The 21,536-nt window shown below is 43.0% G+C and overlaps 1 protein-coding gene across 2 annotated transcripts in view; it reads left to right on the forward strand.

The window, feature by feature from the left end:
- The first annotated feature begins 985 nt into the window (after positions 1-985).
- SERPINE2 (serpin family E member 2) overlaps positions 986-21,536 on the forward strand; it is a 38,781-nt gene continuing 18,230 nt past the window's right edge. Inside the window, exon 1 of one of the 2 annotated variants that reach the window (XM_030576116.1) lies at positions 986-1,090. The gene's annotated coding sequence lies outside the window, so the exon portion shown is untranslated. Of the gene's footprint in view, positions 1,091-3,716; positions 3,736-21,536 lie in introns of those variants that run through there. The other variant, XM_030576118.1, reaches the window with a different exon arrangement.

Here is a 21,536-nt window from a genome sequence, read left to right on the forward strand (position 1 = left end):
TCAAATTTTTCCTGGCAACTGTAATGTAAGGGATTTTTTGAGATTTAGATTACAGAGCTCCCATATTGTCCATGTGCTTCAATCCCTCTGCTCTTTCTTGCAGATGTCCCCTTTTTATAGGGACAGTCCCGATTTTGGGGTCTTTTTCTTATACAGACTCCTATTACTCCCCATCCCGGCCCAATTTTTCACATTTGCTGTGCGGTCACCCTACTTCTTGCTCTACTGTAGAACTACGTGGGGGAACGGGTAGAGTTTGGAGAACGGGTGGGCAAGGATATAGGGTTTTAGTTTCTGAAACCTGCCGCTCTTGGGTGTGTGCATGTGTGTGGTGGGGAGAGGGTGCTTGCTTGCTGACTCGGCATCACAATTCTGTTCTGGAGATGTGAGCAGGGACCTTCACATTGGGTGTATGGGTACCAAGTCCCTCCTCCAGGACAGACTGCAGCCCACCAGCAGTGGTCAGGTGAGGGGTGAGGTCTCAGCCTCCCCAGACCAGCGGTGATGGTCCCTGCTCCAGCTACCTCAAGGGAGGGTTGAAGGTGATGGTGTGTGTGTGGGGAGGGAGTTGTGGATTATCTCAATATGGCACTGGGAGAGGGGGGAGTTTGGGGCAGGCTGTTTCTGGGTGGCGATGGAGGTGGGGGAGTGAGTGGAATATGCTTATGGGAAGGGTTGGGGGGCTCTCAGAAGATCGGTTTGCGATGAGAACAGGAACCAGGCTCTGTCTTGGAAAGGACGAGCCTGACGCAGAGGGGGAGGGTAATGTGAGGGCCAGGTGTGGATCCACGGAGGCTGGGGGCGCGGTTTCCCGAGGAGGGGGCGGGGCTTTGGTAGGCGGAACCGTTTGGGTTAGGACTGGGGCTGGAGTGTCCAGGAGAAGGGCGGGGTCTCGGTGGGGGCGGGGTCTGGCCGAGAGGGCAGGATTGGGGTGGGGCTCTGCTCGCGCCGCCCGCTCCCACCGGGCGGGGATAAATCCCGAGCGCGGCAGCGGCGGTGCTCAGTTGCTGAGGGGATTTAAAGGGAGCGGAGTGGCGGCCGCGCCGGAGCCTGGTCTGCGCACCCCGGGCACTCGCAGCAAGGAGAATAGGTGAGCGTCCCGCCCCGGGAGCCCCGTCCCCTGCATGAGTGTGTGGGCTCCGGTCAGTGCCCGTTGCCAGCCCCGGGGCGGGCGCGGTCCTGCGCGGAGAGGCGGCTCTCTCGGTGCTCTGGGGTCGCGCTGAGCATGCTGCGGGGATCGTTACCCGCCTCCTGGCGCTCCCCGATTCCTGGGGGCCTGCGTCCCCTGAGCCCGGTGCGCGGTCCTGTTCTCCCCTGCCAGATCCCTATGGCCCCGGGAGTAAGGGGTCCGCCCCCGGCGGCTGCCCATCGCCTGCCTCCGGTGGGGGAACCTCTCTCCCGTCGCCCCCCACTTCCTATCCCCACTCACTGCCCCCTGCTGGTGCAAGGCGGGGAGCCCTAGTGTAGACGAGGTGCTTACAGCTGCCAGTGCTTTTTGTCACCTCTGTGGCCTCACATGGGGGTGCTGCAACAGTTTTTATAGCGGGGGTGTTGAGAGCCATTGAATCAAACTGTAAATCCTGTTATTGTTGGAACCCAGTGGACCCCAGCACCCTTAAATCCAGCATCTGTGGCCTCACAGTGACATAGGGGTAAAAGCACCAGCAGCTGCATGGGAGCTTTGTCTACCTTACACCCACTGTGGCAACCGTCAGTGTTGTAAACAATGGAAAATTGCTTGTAGAGAGCCTCGGGTAGACATTGCTGAAGATGTGTGTTGGTGCTAATATCGGAATAGTGACTATAAGGAGGCCCATAAAAGACTATGGGCTCGATTCTGCTCTCACTGACTCCTAGTGTAACCCCTCTAAAGCCAGTGGGGTTATATTGGTCTTAAACAGATGTAAGGACGAAGAGAATAGGACCCCTTTAGGAAAGGGCAAGAGAGGGATAAACACTAAGTACAAATATTACAATGCAGCTTTGTATTGTGGCTTGTACTCTGTCTTAAGAACACTATCACTGCCATTAAAGAAGAATTACAAAGTTAAAATAGAAAAATGAGAGCAGAGGTGTACTTTGAGGTACAAGCAGGAGGGAAACATATTTTTTTCTGATTATACTTGGAAATAGATGAGAATCTGAGATGGAGATATATGAGAAACTGTTCTAGTCTATCAGGATAACACTCAAATAAAATGATGTTTCAGTTAACCTATGGGTATACTGTATATGCCAAATGATAGACTGGATAAAAACTGAATGCTCCCAAATGTGAGATTATTCTTTGGTACACTTTTAAACAATGATTTTTAAAAAACATATTTATTTGCATCTCCAATAATAATAATTTAAAAGCTTTTTTTCTCTAAAAAATAATTTAAAATTGAATGCATACAGCTAAAGTGTTGGGAAGCCACCTCTCTGATGGAGGCCAATAACCAACTGGCACACAGGGGAAATCTTGGGCCAATAACACAAGGACAGATCCTTAATCTTATGAAAAATGCCATGTGATCTTTATCCATGCAACAGACAGGACCTTTTATGTGTGTGGTTTTTGTTTTTAAAGATTTTTGACCACCTCTTCTGTATAGAGCTGTCCAAATTCTCCAGATAAATTTTTATTCAGTGAATGTTTTGGGGAATAGGTGGAAAGTCTTCTACTTGTCAAAATTATTTATATTTGTCAATAAATATTCCAACTCCCACCCACACAGCTAACTAACTAAACTATATTGGAACAAGTATTAACAAATGGGCTTTTAACAAAAGATTGAAGTCTGACTTGCGCTTTGAAAATATACAGCACTGTGCAAGTTCTAAGTATTATGTAGTTCAATTGAATAGTTTATCCTGATCTCCAAAGTCTTTTCTGGTGTTTTAAGTGCCATCCACTTGCATAAATGGTTACATAAACAATAGTAATATAAGAAAACTGTAGCATGACTGTGGTACTTCTTAATACTTTTATTTTTTAAAAAAGTAGATCGTATCTGCTTAGCTTTTGAACCAAACTTCCAGGAATCAAATGCCATAAAATTAAATCACACAGCCTAATGCTTTACACTTCCATGCGAGTTTAGTGCTAGATCTCACTCCCTAAACCACAAGAGGCTACTGGTGCAACCCAGTGATGGATGGATTGGTCAGGATGTGCAGGGATGGTGTCCCTAGCCTCTCTTTACCAGGAGCTGGGAATGAGCAACAGGGAATGGATCACTTGTTGATTATCTGTTCTGTTCATTCCCTCTGGGGCACCTGGCATTGGCCACTATCAGAAGACCGGATACTGGGCTAGATGGACCTTTTGTCTGACCCAGTGTGGCTGTTCTTATGGTCTGACTTGCTGAATGGCAACGTCTTCAGCCAATTAAAGAACAAGGTCTACTAGCAGTGAAGGAAGTCCCTTTCAGACCTAGAGATTTAATCATAATCTCAGAGGTGGGCTGGGGTGTTTTGTGTTTGTTTCCCTAATGACTGTTTTGTCAAAGATTTTCTTTACTTTTAATATCATAAGCAGTCATTCAATCACTGACTGTCTTCTACTGTGAGAAATAGAACACTGGTGGAGAAACTGCAGCACAAAATTGAAGGTCAACCATGACTCTTCTCAAGTAACTTTTCTTTTCTCAAAGGTGGCAATATATTTATGTACAGAGTTAACAGGTGATGAGCTGGTGGGGGTGAAGTATGGGAAGGAAGAAGACAAGGATTTATCTTGGCTGGAATTGGGTAAATGATACTTTTTTTTAATGAAGTACAAAAGAAAGAATAGTAAATTGTAGTTAATGAGTACCTTTGTTTTGCATCTTTAGAGCCTTGCAAATCTGCGGATATTCACAGATGTTTGCGGATTGGATGTGGATACAAATCTTGTATCCACACAGGGCTCTGCTTATCCTGATAGATATGGATTATCCTCAACACTTTCATTTTGGTGGAAGTTATGGATGCTTAATATGTTTCAGGATCAGGCCCTTTGGCTTTTGTTCACATAGCCAGTAATGTCTTGAGTAGCAAGTGTGTAAATAAATGCAGAAGGAGCTGTTCTACGTAACACAGTAAGTTAGCACGCATAATGCAGGACCTCCCAAAGGGGTGGGGGAATTTGCCCCAGGCCCTGCAGGACCCCCCACAAGAGTTTTTTGGGGCCCCTGGAGCAGGGTTCTTCACTCGCTTTGGGAGCCCCAGAAAGTTTTTGCGGGGCCCAGGCCCCCGGAGCTTCTTCCGCTCCGGGTCTTCAGCGGCGGGGGGTCCTTCTGCTCTGGGATCCGCCTCCGAAGTGTCTCAAAGACCTACAGTGGGGGGGAGGGGGGAGTCCTTCCGCCCCGGGTCTCTGGTGGCAATTCGGCAGCAGGGGTCCTTCCGCCCCAGGACCTGCCGCCGAAGTGCCGGGTCTTTGGTGGCCGTTTGGCAGTGGGGGCTCCCTGCTGCCGAAGACCCCAGGCCCCCTGAATCCTCTGGGCGGCCCTGGCCTAATAGCATCTCTGACATGGTTTTGGAAATAATTTGAGATGAGATTCTTATCTTATTAAAATGAGCCACTTTCAAACTTGAGGCCCCAAGATGTAATCTCGTATCATATGTTTATTGTCCTACTGTTCTGTTACGCCTTAAACAGACTTTGTATTCCTGGGCTGCTCTTCAAAAAAAAATCCAAGCAATTAATTCCCCTTGTAATCTTGGAGAAAGTAGTTGATAGCAAAGAAAAAGAATGTTCTTATGAGTATTCCTCTGACCCCTCCAAAAAGATTTCCTGTTAATTTTTTGTAGTGACTATGCACGAGCAGTAAGCAGATGTATATAGCAACACTGTGTGTGATCTGAGGAATGGGAGGATCTGGTGCATATACTGGTGATCAAAAGACAGCTGCATATCTGTAGAACTACCAAATGTACTTTGAAGACACAGAAAATGAGGAACAGCCCAAACTGGAGATCAGGATGATTAAATAAATGAATTCCTGTGTGTATAAAATTTGCAAGTTCTAAGATTTAGCATTTCTGATGGCAAGATAGTGAGAAATAGGGAAAGCAGGTGTTCAGTACATAAGTAAACTTGGGTGTAAAATGAGCACCTGCTAATAATAAGAACAGTTAAGATCTGTACAACGGACAGGTTAAAACTGCCATTTTAAGATGTTACAAAAGCTGACCCGTCCCCCTAATCTATTTTTTTTTCTGTTGCATCCATTACTAAGGTATTCCAGAACTATAAAAATATGACTTTTCTCACTCAGACTGGTGGAGATTATAGTAATCGGTACGGGTGGCTGCTTGTATGTTACACCATATATCTCAGCTAGGTGATAAGATAAATTCATGTCAGTACAACAAAAGATAATTGCATAAGGCTTCAAAATAATAGTTAATCTCAGGTAAAGGTATATGCAGAAATATTGCTGTTCCTACTGTTTGTCAGTGACAACAGGTAAAATAGGTAATGTTTCAACAATCTACAAAGGTTTTAGTATACACCTAAAGTCCTGAGATTTGGTCATGATCAGCAGTTCAGTAACTGTTGTAGAACAGGTATATCATGCTTTGCATCTGGTATGTGTATTTGTGGAGAGGGGGAGCCATGTAGAACATAGTCAAACATAATGCAGACACCAACTAGAATGTGGAAAAGTAATTTATTTGATAAGTCTGTAAACTGGCCAACGATAAAGTAAATATGAACCAGATTCAGTTGTTTTTTGATGACTTGGATGTCTTGCCTAGCAAGAGACAAGGTGCATGAGGTAATATCTTTTATTGGACCAACTTCTGAACAGTCCAGTGAAGACATTTCCACCTACCTTGTGTCTCTGATATCTTGGGACCAACATGGCTACAACAACATATACAGAGGTCTGCGATCGGGGGCTGGCTTGGGTTAGATTTGAACTTGTGTAACTAGAGGTGAAAGGGTCTCAGTATCTTAACGGTTCCATGAGCCATCCAGTTTTTTCAACACTGATAAAATAGTATACAGCAATTTGATAAAAAAGAGAGTCCCAGTGGAGGCTTTTTCTTTTTGGGAATCTTATTTAGGGTTGTCTAGACAGTTTTGATTGCTTAATCACAAACATGCATAACATAGACCCCTTTATTATTCATTGGGGGAAAACCGAAGGCAACCATCAAAGAATTTTCTGTTATCTTGGTATACTAAACTAATAGTAGAATTCAATATCAAAGGTCGCATATCCTGGAAAAGAAAAGGATAGAACAGATTAATCATCTCTGTAAGTAGTCTTTAAAGGGTTGCTGTTTTTTGCATTGCATTAGACATCCTTTGCCCCAAACAATCATAAAACTTTAATTTGAAGTAACTTCATAGCAGATATTGCCAAGATACCTACTTTAAAAAGAATGTAGATTAGACAGCCTATATTGACCATAAACCAATTCTGAACTAACAAGCAAAATGTAGAATAATTTTTTCTTTTGGCTTCGAGATGGAATGTAGCATGGAAGAGTAAACCCTTTTTATGTATTTGTTTATTGAAAGCTCTAACATTACAAGATGAGGAGAGAATCTTATTACAGAAATAACTTTCAGACTTATCTTATGGAAATATCAGGAATGTTTTCAGTGTGTGAAACCTAGCTGGATATATTCAGGTTCCCTTGCATGTTCAAGCACACCCTCTACCGGTTGAAATTGTTACAAAAATTTTAAAAATCTACTACTAACTTGATTACACACCAAGATCTGTTGAAAGGCTAACTGAAATGTTTTTTTGGGAGGGGGTGGGTGGAGAACGTAACGCTGTAAATCTCCTGGGTTCTTGAACAGTCTGTGTAGATTACACACTAAAATTATTGCCAAGATTTGTGTATTAGGACTCAGACCTGAAAACACGCGTGAGGAGTCTGTTGAATTTTAATAAATTAAGATACACAGATGTTTTCCGGATTGGGATATTTAACTATATCCACATGTGGATTCAATATAAAATATATTTGCCACATGAATTCATCTCTAGTGTGTATGTATGTGCTGGTGTGTGTGTATATATAGGTAAATTTTCATAACCTCAAATTATTTTGTATAAAAATGGATTATTGTACCGAATACTAATCCACAGTACTAAAATGCTTCATATGTAATAAAGACTATATAGTATATTCTTTAGATATGTTGAAAATATCTTGCTGGACAAATATGGGAAATCTTCTAATCTTAGTTTGTATATTCTGGCTTCTTCATTTTTTGTGCAAATTATATCTAGTAATGCTTATCCCTCTAATTACATATTACACACACAATAACTGTTAACAGAACTCCATAATTTCAAAATCAAGAACTCAAAAATTAAGAAATGCCATAAGTAAGATTGCCCATGCATATTCTTCTGAATTCATATGCATTATGACACAATTTTTAATGACCTGATCACATTATTTTTTTTCTACAGGGGGAGTAGGAACTTGAAATTTTTGGCCCTGAAGATATGGAGAGCCCCTGCTATCAAGCATGGGAGCGCCAGAGCATTTAAAAGAGAGTCTCAATTTTTAAAAAAAAAATAACATGGGCAAAACAATGTATTTTTGCTAAGCCTCATTCTTGGAAGTGGCTGAAAATAATAATAATAATTAATAATTCAGCCTCAGGCGGATTCCGGATGGAAAATTTCCGCTCCAACTATTAAAGTTGGCGAAGCTTATAAGCAACTGAAAACGGGGGCCTTACAGTGGGAAATATTGGGTAACCTTAATCATTCTTGAAAGAATGAATTTGTACTACATGGGTTGCGGTGTAGTATAAAGAAAGAAGTGTGCTTTTTGTTGTGAATGAAGTTGGCAGCCTTGTAATCAAGGCAGTAATGTCATAATAAGTGCTGTGCTAGCTTTCTGTGTCAATGCATGCCTGTCCTGCCCTGTTCTTCAATTATGGATGTTTCAGATGCTATTTTCACATAATAGCAAAGCAGATTTTTACTTTACAAAGCAGAGGTATAAAAAGTCTCTTAGTGTACATAGAAAACACTCCTAAATAAGTCTCGTTTTTGTTATGCTTGCAAGTACCTACAGTGGAAGGTCTAGGACACCGCATTGATGCATCTGATATGGATTAAGAACCTTCTTATGGATATGAACAAGACAAACTTTCATGCTTATACTTCAGGACTTTTAGAAGCCTTTGATACAGTTGGCCATATAGTGCTGCTGATTGCATGCATGACAGCTCAAAGTTGACAGCTCAGCTCAGAGTTGGTTTTGATTATTTCTTACAGACCATTTATAACGTTGTGATGAGTAGTTCGTTGCCAAAAGACTTTGAGTGAAGTCTCACAAGACTTATACCCATCTCCTGCTCTCATTAATTTTTGACTGCTTAGAGCAGTTGAGATATCATGTATTCCCATGCCACCAATATACTGGAGGATCCTAGCTTTTCAGACACCATGTGTTCCTGAGTGTTTGTGCAGTCCTTGGCACAACTGGGTAAACAATACTGATTGGTCCTTTATATAATACAATAATGGTTGGATCTACTACACAGTGCAAATAGCTTGCCTTTTCTTTTCAGCAGCCACAATCAGGGCTGTGGCCCAGCTTCTCTGTTAGTGGAGGGGAGGAAATCACCTAGGATGAAAACAATTTGCCTTTCTCTAAGGTTTTAGAACCAGAGCAAAATAGTTGCCTCAGACTTGAACTCCTGCTTTGAGGAACTAGAAGGAACATCAACCTTGTGCCCTGAGGGAAGTATACAGTTTGGGGGTCTGACTGGTCTTGTTGCTTTTCCTGTTTATGCACAATGGTGCCATGAGAGATTTAACTAGTCAGAGGAGGATTTAGCCACTATGGTCATGTTTTTTACTATTGCCAGATTAGATTACTGCATTTTAATCTAATTGAGGATGAAGACAAATATGTGGAAACTTCAATTTGAATAATTTTACCTTCTGAGCAAGAGTGTGGTTTTTTGTTTTTGTTTTTTTCTTCCAAGAGTTCATCACATTAATTCTGTGCCCATTCTGGGGGTTCCCTATTTTACTGTGGATGTACTTGACTCCCTTGCTTTGAGAACTGCTGGAGTATTTAAACTTCACTGCACTGGGCCCCCCTTCTGACAAAAAAAAAAAAAAATTACTACACAACCTCAGGAGGGGGGAATCGAAGCCTCAGCCCTCCCAAACCCCACTAGCTCAGGCGGGTAGGCCAAAACTGAAGCCCCAGGGCTTCCACCCAGGACGGGGGGCCTGAAGTCTGAGCCCTGCCACCTAGGGCAGTTGGGCTTAGATTTTGGCCCCAGGCCCCAGTAAGTGTAATGCCAGCCCTGATGATCCCATTAAAGCAGTGTTGTGACCCACTGAAAAATTCCATCTGATGGGGAAGAGAGGGCAGAGCATTCTTAGCAGAGGGCGCTTTCCTAAAGAATTCCATTGTAGTGGTTGTAAGCCTGACCCGGAGCCTGGTGCAAGGCCCACCTTTTTGCAAAACCTTTTACATCCCTGTAATAAAGAATGGCCTGCTGTAATCCCTCAGGGATAAGTTAGGTGGAATCTCCAGTAGTATCTGAATTGAGGAATGGAGAAGAGAGAGGATCTTAAGAAAAAATTCAGTGCATTCTTAACCTTGTGTCTTCTACCTAGAAATTATAGTAGTGATTTCCCAAGAATGGATTTTTTTTGGTACATTTAATAATCTTCCTGCTCGCAATAATAAACTAACCACCAAAACCAACTTGCTTGTGGCAAGTTATTTTACTTTTTATTTTCCTGAGCGAATAAGGTATCCTCAGTTTTTATCACTGAGAAGGATGAGTGAATTTAATTGTACCTGGGTTAATACATTTTTATGCTGATTTTTTTGCAAGACTATGTAGAATTTCAGTAACGTGGTTGGTGGAGACAGCCTCATTATTGGATGTCTTATTTTTTATCACTTGAAAAGCAGATTAGTCACAACTGAACATTGTGGTATTTTGGAGTGAAAATAAACTGTCCAAAAGGAGAGGCATGCAGTCAAGATAATCAAATCATGATTTCAAAGTTAACCTTATATGACCACGTTCATTTATAAACCTGATCTAGTGAATAATCTGTGGGTTTTTTTTAAAAACAAGAATGCCCCCCCCCATGTGGTGATCACTATGTATAGTCTGTAAAAGCAGCAAAGAGTCTTGTGGCATCTTATAGACTAACAGACATATTGGAGCATGAGCTTTCGTGGGTGAATACCCATGTCTTCGGATGCATGTGTATAGTCTGTGTCTAGAGGGATCCTTATTAAGGAAAGTTTGCATGTAACCAGAAAGGGTAGCTTCCAAAAATTTTTCCACTTTTTAAAATGTGCCTTTTTTTTGGCTGTTCATAATACAGGTTAGAAATAACTTGTTTCTACATGAGACAAGGTGGGTGAGGTAATACCTTTCACTGGACCAGCTTCTGTTGGTGAGATACACGCGAGGGTCCAATAAAAGATATTACTTCATCCACCTTATCATGCTAATATCTGGGGACCAACATGGCTACAACACTTGTTTCTGAATGCACATTCTCTAAAAACTAGTCACAGGATGATTTAACATGTTGGCATGCAGCAGTATATAGTTACTAGAAGCCATTTATGCTTGTATTATAACTTGTGAATGGTCTAAATGTTACAAGCGCCAGTTAAATTAAGCTTTTTATTTAAAAAAAAAATCCTAGCATATTTAACTGCAAGGATCTTCATAATATTACAAAGTCAACCAGCAGTCGTAGGAAAGAAAGATACTAGTATTTCTTAGTTCTTACTGGAGGAATCCTCACTCCTCATTTTGTCTTTGTTGGTTTTGTTTTGTTTTAATATAGCGTAAGGGCAGGTCTACACAACAATCTTAAGTAAACCTTTTTTAGGCTGACTTACAGCCACCTCAGTAATTACTGTGGTGGCTGATGTCCACATTATCCTACTTCTGTCAGTGGTGCACGTCCTCATCAGGAGCACTTCCACTGTCTGATAGGAGCAGTGTGGGGGGCTGAGAGCCAGGGCTTGCAGCTCTCTGTCAGGAGCTCAACTGCACCTCAGGTGGGGAGATCCAAGCCTGGAGTCCCGTCAGCAGCTGTGCTCCTGGTGGGGAGCCAGGACCCTGGTGTGCAGCAGGGCTCCCAGTGCAGAGCTCAGGTGTTAGCCTCAGCTGGAAGCCTGGGTAGCAGCTCGGCTTGGAGCGGAGACCTGGCAGCAGCCCACCTGTGGAGCTGACTTTCTTGTCAACTTCAGGGCTCCAGCCAACTGCCGATGTCAGGGACTCAATATGTACACTGACACTGTGTCTCCTTAACTACACCAACATAAGCCCTATGCCTCTCATGGAGGTGGTGTTACTATGTCGGTGTTGTAGTGCACTTACATTGGTGGGAGCAAGGCTGTAGTCTAGATCAGTGCTTCTCAAAGCTGGTCCACTGCTTGTGCAGGGAAAGCCCCTGGCGGTCTGGCCTGGTTTGTTTAACTGCCAAGTCCACAGGTTTGGCCAATTGCGGCTCCCACTGGCTTTGCCACCCTCAGGCCAGTGGGGGCTGTGGGAAGCGGCGTGGGCTGAGGGATGTGCTGGGTGCCCTTCCCGCAGCCCCATTGGCCTGGAGCAGTGAACCACAGCCAGTGGGAGCTGCAATCGGCAGAACCTGTGGATGCAGCAGGTAAACAACGGCCCGGACCAACAGGGGCTTTCCCCGCACAAGCAGCGGACTGGCTTTGAGAAGCACTGGTCTAGATACTGACATAATTAGGTCCACATAAGCTGCCTTATGTTGTCCTAATTCTTTAGTGTAGACCAAGCCAAGCCTCATGTATCATCAAGACTGAAACCTCAACCTGGCCCCACTTGCTCTCAGCATCAGCATCTTCTTGGAATCCCATCAAAGGCAACAGACTGGATAGTTGTGAATTTCTCCTTTGCTAACAGAATCTCTTCTCCACCCACCCACCTCTATGTGGGTGTGGAATGTGGTAAAGAGGTTAGATAAGATTATCCCCAAAATTTTCATCACTGGCTGTGACACTTAACATGAACTTTGTGAGATTTCCTCCCCCCGCCCCCGCCAAGTCCTAGAGATTAAGAGGAAAAGATGGAAAATAACACAATTTATTATTTTTGTGATCACTGTCAGTCAGGGAATGGTGTGGTTGGCAGATTTTTTTGATACAGGCCTATGCCTGGTCACTACCATGACTGTAACCTAGTAAGAGTCAAAATATAGTTAGATTTAAAGTGATAATTTTTCATTAAATCACAAGTATTTCCTAGTGAGCATTCACGTGGTCGCTTCTGGGGTAGGTTAGCCAGACATCCTAATTTACTTAGTCTTCTTTAGGTGGTGTAGAGAGTTGAAATGGGGGTCTTCAGTTCTGGCTGGATTTTGAACCAAGTAACACCTTTTTTTGGCCTAATTAAAGGGGATCTGCAGAAAAGTGAGGGAAGGTGAGAGAAGACTTTTGCCTCTGGTTTATTGTGATGCATATGAAGTCTTGCAAGATGTGAGGTTTTTGTTTACACTGGAGATTCAGTCTTGCCTTTCCTAGAGGCTATGGAAAACTGGTAGGATTAAGTCATCAGTGATCACATACAAAATAGCCAGATTGATTAAAATGGGGCTGTTTTAAATATCTTGGAAACATTTATAAACAGAGGTCTTTCCCTAACCTTTTCAGCAATCCCTAATTGCTGGAGACTGAACACTAGATGGGGAGGGCTCTGAGTTACTACAGAGAATTCTTTTCCAGATATTTGCCTGGTAGGTCTTGCCCACATGCTCAGAGTCTAACCAATCACCATTTTGGGGATCAGGATGGAATTTTCCCTCCAGGTCAGATTGGCTAAGATCCCAGGGGTATTTAGTCTTCCTCTGTAGCATGTGCATGATTAAACTAGTGTAAATGGTGAATTTTCTGTAACTTGAAGTCTTTAAATCATGATTTGCGAACTTCAGTAACTCAGCCAGAGGTTGGTCTATTTCAGCAGTGGGTGTGTTCTGTGACCTGCAATGTGAAGGTGGTCAGACTGATGATTATATTGATTCTTTACCTTAAGATATATGGGTCTATGAGTGTGTTTATTCAAATAAGGGCTCATAAGCAACATCGCACATCTGAGTAGTTTCATCAAAACCAGGAAGGACTAGATTTGACTTCCTGGTCCTTCATATTTCTAATGGAGGTTTAAGGGAATATTTCAGGCTGTCTTTGTACATCATAAAGAGCACAAGCACAGTTTTTTTTGTTTTCCTTGGCATGTCATCTTAAAGCACTGAGCTCTCTAGAACAGTGGTTCCCAAACTTGTTCGCTGCTTGTGCAGGGAAAGCCCCTGGCGAACTGGGCCAGTTTATTTACCTGCCGTGACTGCAGAGTTGGCTGATCGTGGCTCCTAGTGGCCATGGTTCGCTGCTCCAGGCCAATGGGAGCTGCTGGAAGCGGCGCAGGCTGAACCTGCAGACATGGCAGGTAAACAAACCAGCCCAGCCCGTCAGGGGCTTTCCCCACACAAGCGGCAGAACAAGTTTGGGAACCACTGCTCTAGAAGTTATTTAGTTAATACCAGTGCACATCATGCCAGCAATGTTTGAGACAGTTGTAAATCCCATACAGTTGTGCTGGTGGAGTTGATTATATTAGTGAAGATGACACGTAGTTCGGTTGCTGCCATCATCCCACTAGAGTCTAATGTTTGAGGCTACTCTGAGTGTAAAAGTCCTGCTAGCAATGAAGTTAGTCTGCATTTACTCTGGTGTTACTGAGAGCAGAATTTGATATTTGAATTGTCTGTCAATTCAATATTACAGAAAGTTTTTTTACAGAACACTAATCTGCTAGCCTTTCATCTATGAAGATAAATATTTGAATCCTGGGTTACATCCCAAACAAAGATGAATTATGTTCTCAACTGTCAGCTAAGGGCTCTAAAAATCCACCAGTTAGAGTTTTGTATGTTGAGTGGTATGATCATAAAGTTGTATAGGTGCAAGTCACCTTTCACTTTGGAAGATCTGCTGTAACAAGTGAAACTGAAAAAATGGTCAGAACACCCTTCTTGACATACCTGTATGTACAGCAGCTTCTCATGATCAAGAGACTTAAAAGGGCATGCCGTATTGTAGCTGCAAATCATTTGTCCTGTTTATCATCGGTCTCAGACACAGATGAGTTTGTACAAAGCTACTGTCAGATCTGCTTGTGCATTAGATCCTGACTAACCAACATTCTTTTGCTTATCTTCACAGAATATGCAAGAGTTGTGTTGTCACTATTTAGTGATGGAATACAACTTGCAAGGTCACTCTAAAAATGCAACAACACAAATAGCTTTATGCAACTATGCATAAACCAAGTTGCTTTATGCAACTATGCATAAACCAATTTATGCAGCCAGCAAGCTATTATCCCTGTTAAGATTAATATAGTAATAAGTGCCATAACTATTTTAAAACATTCTAAAAACTAGCAATCAGCTTTTCTTAGCAACATTTTACACATACTAAATCTTCCGGCTACTGAGTAGCAAACAGTGTAATTTAAGACATGCAGCAAGATAAATCTATTGCACCTGACTCAGCCATTTTTTTCAAATCAGGCAAATCTGAAAAGCTAGTGATTGTCATTTGTTAAGCAACAATTTGTTAGGCAACAATAATTCCTTGGGTGGCATACGGAGCCCTTATTTTCTCATTCCCTGTCCCAGAATACTGAATACCTAAAAGACAAAAGGGAGGAAATAACTTTGAGAGGACACTGGAAAGCCCCAAAGAAGGATAAATGTTGTCTTATACCTTTTGAGGGTTTGGTTAGATTTGCCCACATTTGGTGAGCATTGTGCAAGAAAAGAATTGTGAATGCGTAGAGCTGATGAACCATGGTGGTAGATGGCATGCCTAGAGACGGAATAGAAAGAGAGGACTAAAAGAAGGGGGCTAATGGTGCATGAGGCTGGCAACTTGAGTGGGCAAGGAGATGAGATAAGAGCCTGAGAATTTTAGGCAATTGAAGAGTTGTGAACAGCCTTTAACTAGCGTGAAGAAGAGCTTGCCTACTGGATATAACTGCTACTAGCAGTCGTGGCAACATATTCCTGATGGATTCATCCTACTCTACCTTGCATCACTATGCAACTAGATTCTGGTCTTAATGCTTTGAAGGAACAGTTGTTCTGTGCAGCACAGCCAGTCTCAACCAAGATTTACAAGTTTTGTTGAGCATTTCTCCTGCAGGACTGGACAGAGGGTTAGCAGCAAAAGTAAAACTTCTGTCTTCAGCTTCAGGCATTCGAGCTTTGTAAAAATACTAACTTGAAATAAAATATCTGGTATCCTGGCAAAAGTTTGTAGTATAACTGTCATGAGAATTTAAATTGTAAGGTAGTGGAATGATTGGCACTCTGATTAGAAATAAGCAGCTTCGGATTCCCTAAAGAATTCGTTTTTGGGCCTGATCATGTAATCTTTATTCAAGCAAAATTCCCATAGGCTTCAACTCTATAGCTCTTCTTGGAAGGATCCAGTCATCCTGCCAGTAGTTCATATGGATTTAAATGGAGAGTTGGAATTGTTTTCCCTCATGTTATAAATTACTACATCATGGCAAGGATACATTAGGATAGAAAAGTCATTCTCCAGTGATCTGACCCCTCTAATAGTTGCACTTTATGATTCTTTCAGGAGGATATATTTAGCTTAAAATGGCAGATTTTAACTGTAGGTTTATTTCATCTTAACACAATTGATTTATTATGTTTGTCGTCCACTGTTTACCTGTGTCCAGATGATCTGTAGCTGCAATAAAGGCATTGACTAATAAAAAGGAAGAAATAAGGGAGACCTAATTTGCTTGTGCATTTCTGTTGCCTACCTGGTCCAAAAATACTTGGCTGGCAGACTTGTTCCTTGCTGCTGTGGGGGTGGTTTACGGCCTCAGACTCGTCATGTGACTCTTCAAAGGGCTGGCATGAGAGACTCAACTGGCCTAGAATGTCTTGCCATCGGAAGAGCCTATTGTTGGCCTTGCTCTTACAGCAGGGTGTGACGATGCGGTTCTGGCAGGACCCAACTGAGAGTGCCAATTCAGGACCAATTGCTCAAACAGGGCAGTCACAGCCCAAGGCTGGGGTTTTTCCACCTCTAAGGCAAACCAAACCAGCCAGACAAAAATGATTTTGGTTTCACCCCACTGGCTAACCACAAGTCACACAAGCAATTTCCTTAGACACTCCAGTTTCCCAGTGTCAGCCACCGTCCTGGGGATGAATGGTTATGAAACCAACACCCCAGTAAAAGAAAAAGGTTCTCTCGATCCCAAAGGACCAAGCCCCAGACCCGGGTCAATATACACATCAGATCTTATCCACAAATCACGCTGTTGCCAATCCTTTAGAATCTAAAATCTAAAGTTTTATTCATAAAGGGAAAAAGGTAGAAATGAGAGCTAGAGTTGGTTAAATGGAATCAATTACATACAGTAATGGCAAAGTTCTTAGTTCAGGCTTGTAGCAGTGATGGAATAAACTGCAGGTTCAGATCAAGTCTCTGGAACATCCCCAGCTGGGATGGGTCATTCAGTCCTTTGTTCAGAGCTTCAGTTTATAGCAAATCCCTCCAGAGGTAGGTAGCAGGATTGAAGACAAGATGGAGATGAGGCATCAGCCTTATATAGGGACTTCCAGGTGTAAGAACACTTTTGTTCTTACTGTGGAAAATTACAGCAAAATGGAGTTTGGAGTCACATGGGCAAGTCCCTGCATACTTTGCTGAGGCACAAGGCATATCTGCCTCCTCTCAATGGGTCAGTTGTGTAGCGAATGGGCCATCAAGCAGGCTAAGCAGAGTTAACACCCACTTGTCTGGGATCTCTCCCAGTAACGCAGCACAAGTTTGAAATATAGACAGTATACAGCCAATATTCATAACTTCAACTACAAAGTGATACAGACATAGAGACAGCATAATCATAATCAGTAACTCATAACTTGGTCTTAGACACCTTATATGACCCCCTTTACATAAGATCTGGTGCCACTACAGGACCTTGGTTGCAACCCATGTTCTATATGGTCCCAGTTTATATCAATAACGTCACACAGGGGTAGTCAATTATTTTTTTGTCAAGGTCCAAATTTCTTGGGCAAGATATAGTCAAGATCCAGACTCCAAAGAAAATAATAATAAAAATAACAATGATAAGTTAAATATGATTTTTGGGGTCCGTTCAAAAGTGTCTGCTGGTGCGGATTTTGCTTGCGGTCTGCCTCTTGGCTACCCTGTCTTACGCTTTTTCTTGATTCTTGGCCATTTTAGCACTTTCTGAATAGGGAAACTGACTAAACTAAAGAGAACTAAGTTAAGAAATATTTGGGGACTGGAGAGATCTCTGAATTTATGCTGTCCACTGTATGAGGATGAGTGAATTTGACATGTTCTCAGGAGATTGAGATAGATTGGTGTCTCCAAAACATTGCAATTCCTTTGAACTCTTGTGTCCAAGTGTGTAGTGGGGGAAAGGAAATATATTGGTATAGAAATTAACATTGACATTTAATGTGAGAGAGAGAGAATGAACACACAAAACAAATGTGGTATTGAATTGGGATGTGAAAACTCAAAGGAGTATGTCCTATATCTTTTTAACCAGCTGAAGAGCGTACATACCACATTGTTGCGCTTACAGGTAATTTTTAAATGTACAGTACCTTAACTTCCAACTTGAGTTAAATGTGGGTGGTACTTTGAATTTGTCTGGACTAATTAAGTAAATCAACATGCCATTGATCATTCTAAATGCTGGTATTCAGTAAGGCATTAACATAAAGATGTTCTCTGTAGCATTCCCATGGACAGATGCACCCCTCATAAAATCACTAGCTTATGGCATTTTAATTGTCTCTTGGTTGAGACTTGTAGCACAGAGACTAGGATCAAGACCAGGTGTGCCCCTAAAAGACTAGGCCGACCTGACCCACATCCCTCCCCAGACCAAACTGGATCTGTCCCGCATTCCTCCCCAGTTTGAATCCTACAAACTGGACCAGAGCCACATCCCTCGCAAGTCCAAACTGAACCAAACCCAAATCCTTCCCAAGATCGAACTGGACCAGACCAATATCCCTCCCCAGACCTGGGCACTGGTGGGGGAATAGAGCAGGGGACAAATTTGTTTTTCACATGCTCATTACTTTGCAGAGCTTTCACTTACTAAGCCCAGTCCTTTACCATTTTAGTGCATTTTTCTCTGTCTTAACAAGGGAGGTTAGGCTGGGATGGTGTTACATCTGGGGGAGTTTACATGAGAGAGACTGTAAATTGTTCACTGAATCACAGAAGCAGAACTCAGACCTGACTTGACTCTGAGAACATGGAAAATCAATATTAAGGTCTCTCTTCTGTATTTGCTGCAAGCTGCTATATTGCTACATTCATGCTTAAATACTATGGAAGAAAAATATTGGCATCATCTTAGACCTGTGTGAGCTATTTATAACAGTTTATCTGATGAGCTAGATTTTTCCGTTCACAAGCAAATTCTTTTTTCCATAGTTGTCCATTTCTAATTGATTAGTGTATATGCACATATTTTAGCATATAGATGTGAACTGTACTTGTGCCATATCTGCCGAGACTAGTTATTTTGTCACTTGGTACTGTTTCTGTTTCCTGATAGAATGAATGCAGAAAACAGGGCTTTCATTACACCCATCCTGGTTTCTTGCTTCTCTCAGGCCATGTCTACATCTAAAATTTTGCAGCGCTGGTTGTTACAGCTGTATTAGTACAGCTGTATAGGGCCAGCGCTGCAGAGTGGCCACACTTACAGCAACCAGCGCTGCAAGTGGTGTTAGATGTGGCCACACTGCAGCGCTGTTGGGCGGCTTCAAGGGGGGTTCCGGGACGAGAGAGCAAACCGGGAAAGGAAACCAGCTTCCCCGCGGTTTGCTCTCTCGGTCCCGGAGCCACCCAGCAAACCGCAGGGAAGGAGACCTGCTTGCTCGGGGTTCCGGGACCGAGAGAGCAAACCGGGAACGCCACGGTTTGCTCTCTCGGTCCCGGAGCCACCCAGCAAACCGCAGGGAAGGAGACCTGCTTGCTCGGGGTTCCGGGACCGAGAGAGCAAACCGGGAACGCCGCGGTTTGCTCTCTCGGTCCCGGAGCCAGCCAGCAAACCGCAGGGAAGGAGACCTGCTTGCTCGGGGTTCCGGGACCGAGAGAGCAAACCGGGAACGCCGCGGTTTGCTCTCTCGGTCCCGGAGCCAGCCAGCAAACCGCAGGGAAGGAGACCTGCTTGCTCGGGGTTCCGGGACCGAGAGAGCAAACCGCGGCGTTCCCGGTTTGCTCTCTCGGTCCCGGAACCCCGAGCAAGCAGGTCTCCTTCCCTGCGGTTTGCTGGGTGGCTCCGGGAACGCGAGAGCAAACCGCGGCGAAGCTGGTCTCCTTTCCCGGTTTGCTCTCTCGGTCCCGGAACCCCGAGCAAGCAGGTCTCCTTCCCTGCGGTTTGCTGGGTGGCTCCGGGAACGCGAGAGCAAACCGCGGCGAAGCTGGTCTCCTTTCCCGGTTTGCTCTCTCGGTCCCGGAACCCCGAGCAAGCAGGTCTCCTTCCCTGCGGTTTGCTGGGTGGCTCCGGGACCGAGAGAGCAAACCGGGAAAGGAAACCAGCTTGATTACCAGAGGCTTTCTCCTTCCACGGAGGTCAAGAAAAGCGCTGGTAACTGTCTACATTGGATTACCAGCGCTGGATCACCAGCGCTGGATCCTCTACACCCGAGACAAAACGGGAGTACGGCCAGCGCTGCAAACGGAGTTGCAGCGCTGGTGGTGCCCTGCAGATGTGTACACCTTCAAAGTTGCAGCGCTGTAACTCCCTCACCAGCGCTGCAACTTTCTGATGTAGACAAGCCCTCAGAGAGAGGCTCAGGACAGTTTGTGGAGCTGGGAGGAACTAGGCTGACAGGATTAGGGAATTTTTAGAATATTTTTAATTCTTTCTTTACCAAGCCCCTTGAGTCAGGCCTTGCCTGGCACATAATTGTTAGATAAATAAAATTACCTGTTGTATAATTAGTTCTTGAATCCAGTTTGAGAGTAATTGCATATTGACATTTACATGCACAGTCCCAAGCCATGCAGATTGCAGCAATATCCTTAACTGGTTTATTTAATTGTCTCTGATTTAAAGTTTTTGCGTAGTCCTGCAAAAGGTAAAATCTGATGTCTTGTTAATATTGTTTAAATGTGTTAATGCAAAAACTTTGGTTAAAGGTTTTGGCAATACTGTTCAGTGACAATGTATTTTTCAGACACTTGATCTTGTTCCATTTACATCACTGTTTCACCTATCTACCAAGTGCATTTACTGAGTTGCTGTTTTTTGTCATATGTCTATTCAGCACAGTCAAAAAGATCCACATACGCCAGGAGGCAACCTTAACATGGGCATTACCAGCATAGTTTCAGTGTCTCAACCTGGCTTGCCTACAAATGGCAGGCCATAGTGACTTAACTCAAAGAAACAACACCTTCACCACCACTCCTCCTCTTTGCACTGGACAATCTTTGAAAAGGAAGTCTCTTACTTCTTCATCTAGCCGAAACAAAATTTGACACTTAGGTTTGTTTACAAATATATTAGTACCAATAAACCCTACTAGTAAGAATGTTCATAAACAAAACTAATAGTCAACATGATGGATTGAAATTCAGCTTCTAGTTCATCTGATTGATTGGATAACTTTTCCTATAATTGGTTCAGCTCTAGCCTATATCATGGCTCTCAGAGAAGGAGGACAAGGGGAGAAAAATCTTACCTGTACGTGTCAAGGAAACTGTACTTGATTATTGCTATCAACTGTGATGTAACTAACATGGTTGTATTGTGATGTGGATAGATAGGATCTCAGTTACCTCTGTAGTTTCCCTTAAAAACTCTGTCAATTGCTACTGTTCAAATCCAGTTTAGTCTGCAGTATGCTCAGAGAGCTCTAACTCATCGTTTTGCAAACTAATAGTTGCTTATACATCAATCCTTTTTAAGAATGGTTATAAAAATTTTCAAAAAAAAAGTTAAAAGTTTAACCTTAAAGGGCCACCACTTTGGATTGATAAGCAAGAAGTTTAAAACGAACATAGGCAAACAGTTTTCCAAATCCTAAAATAAAAAAGCTATCTCCTCTCCAAACTAAGGACTGTAACATGCATGCATACAGTATATATTGAATCTGAATTCCTCATCTCGATAACTTAATAAACCAAGACCCATGAAGTTCTCTCTGGATACATCTACACTACAAATACAATTGTGCTGGGGGACTAGGTTGGGTCATGACTATTGTTGGGTGCATTTAAATTGTGCCTTGGTTCTGTCTACAGTACAGGAGCAAACCATGATTGAATTATGTCCCTTGAACTATGATATAGCCTTGACAATATTTCTGGTTTTTTATTTCCAAGATTCTAGCAGAGTTCAAGTACACTGTCTGTTGTTGCTTCGCACCTTGTGTGATCATTTATACTCATGCAAGATAAGTGCAAACTTACCATTCTGACCTTGTGGGTGTAAAACTCTACTTTGTAATCCTTTTGCCCTA

The sequence above is a fragment of the Gopherus evgoodei genome, chromosome 9 (genome assembly GCF_007399415.2).
Source record: "Gopherus evgoodei ecotype Sinaloan lineage chromosome 9, rGopEvg1_v1.p, whole genome shotgun sequence".
NCBI lineage: Eukaryota > Metazoa > Chordata > Testudines > Testudinidae > Gopherus > Gopherus evgoodei.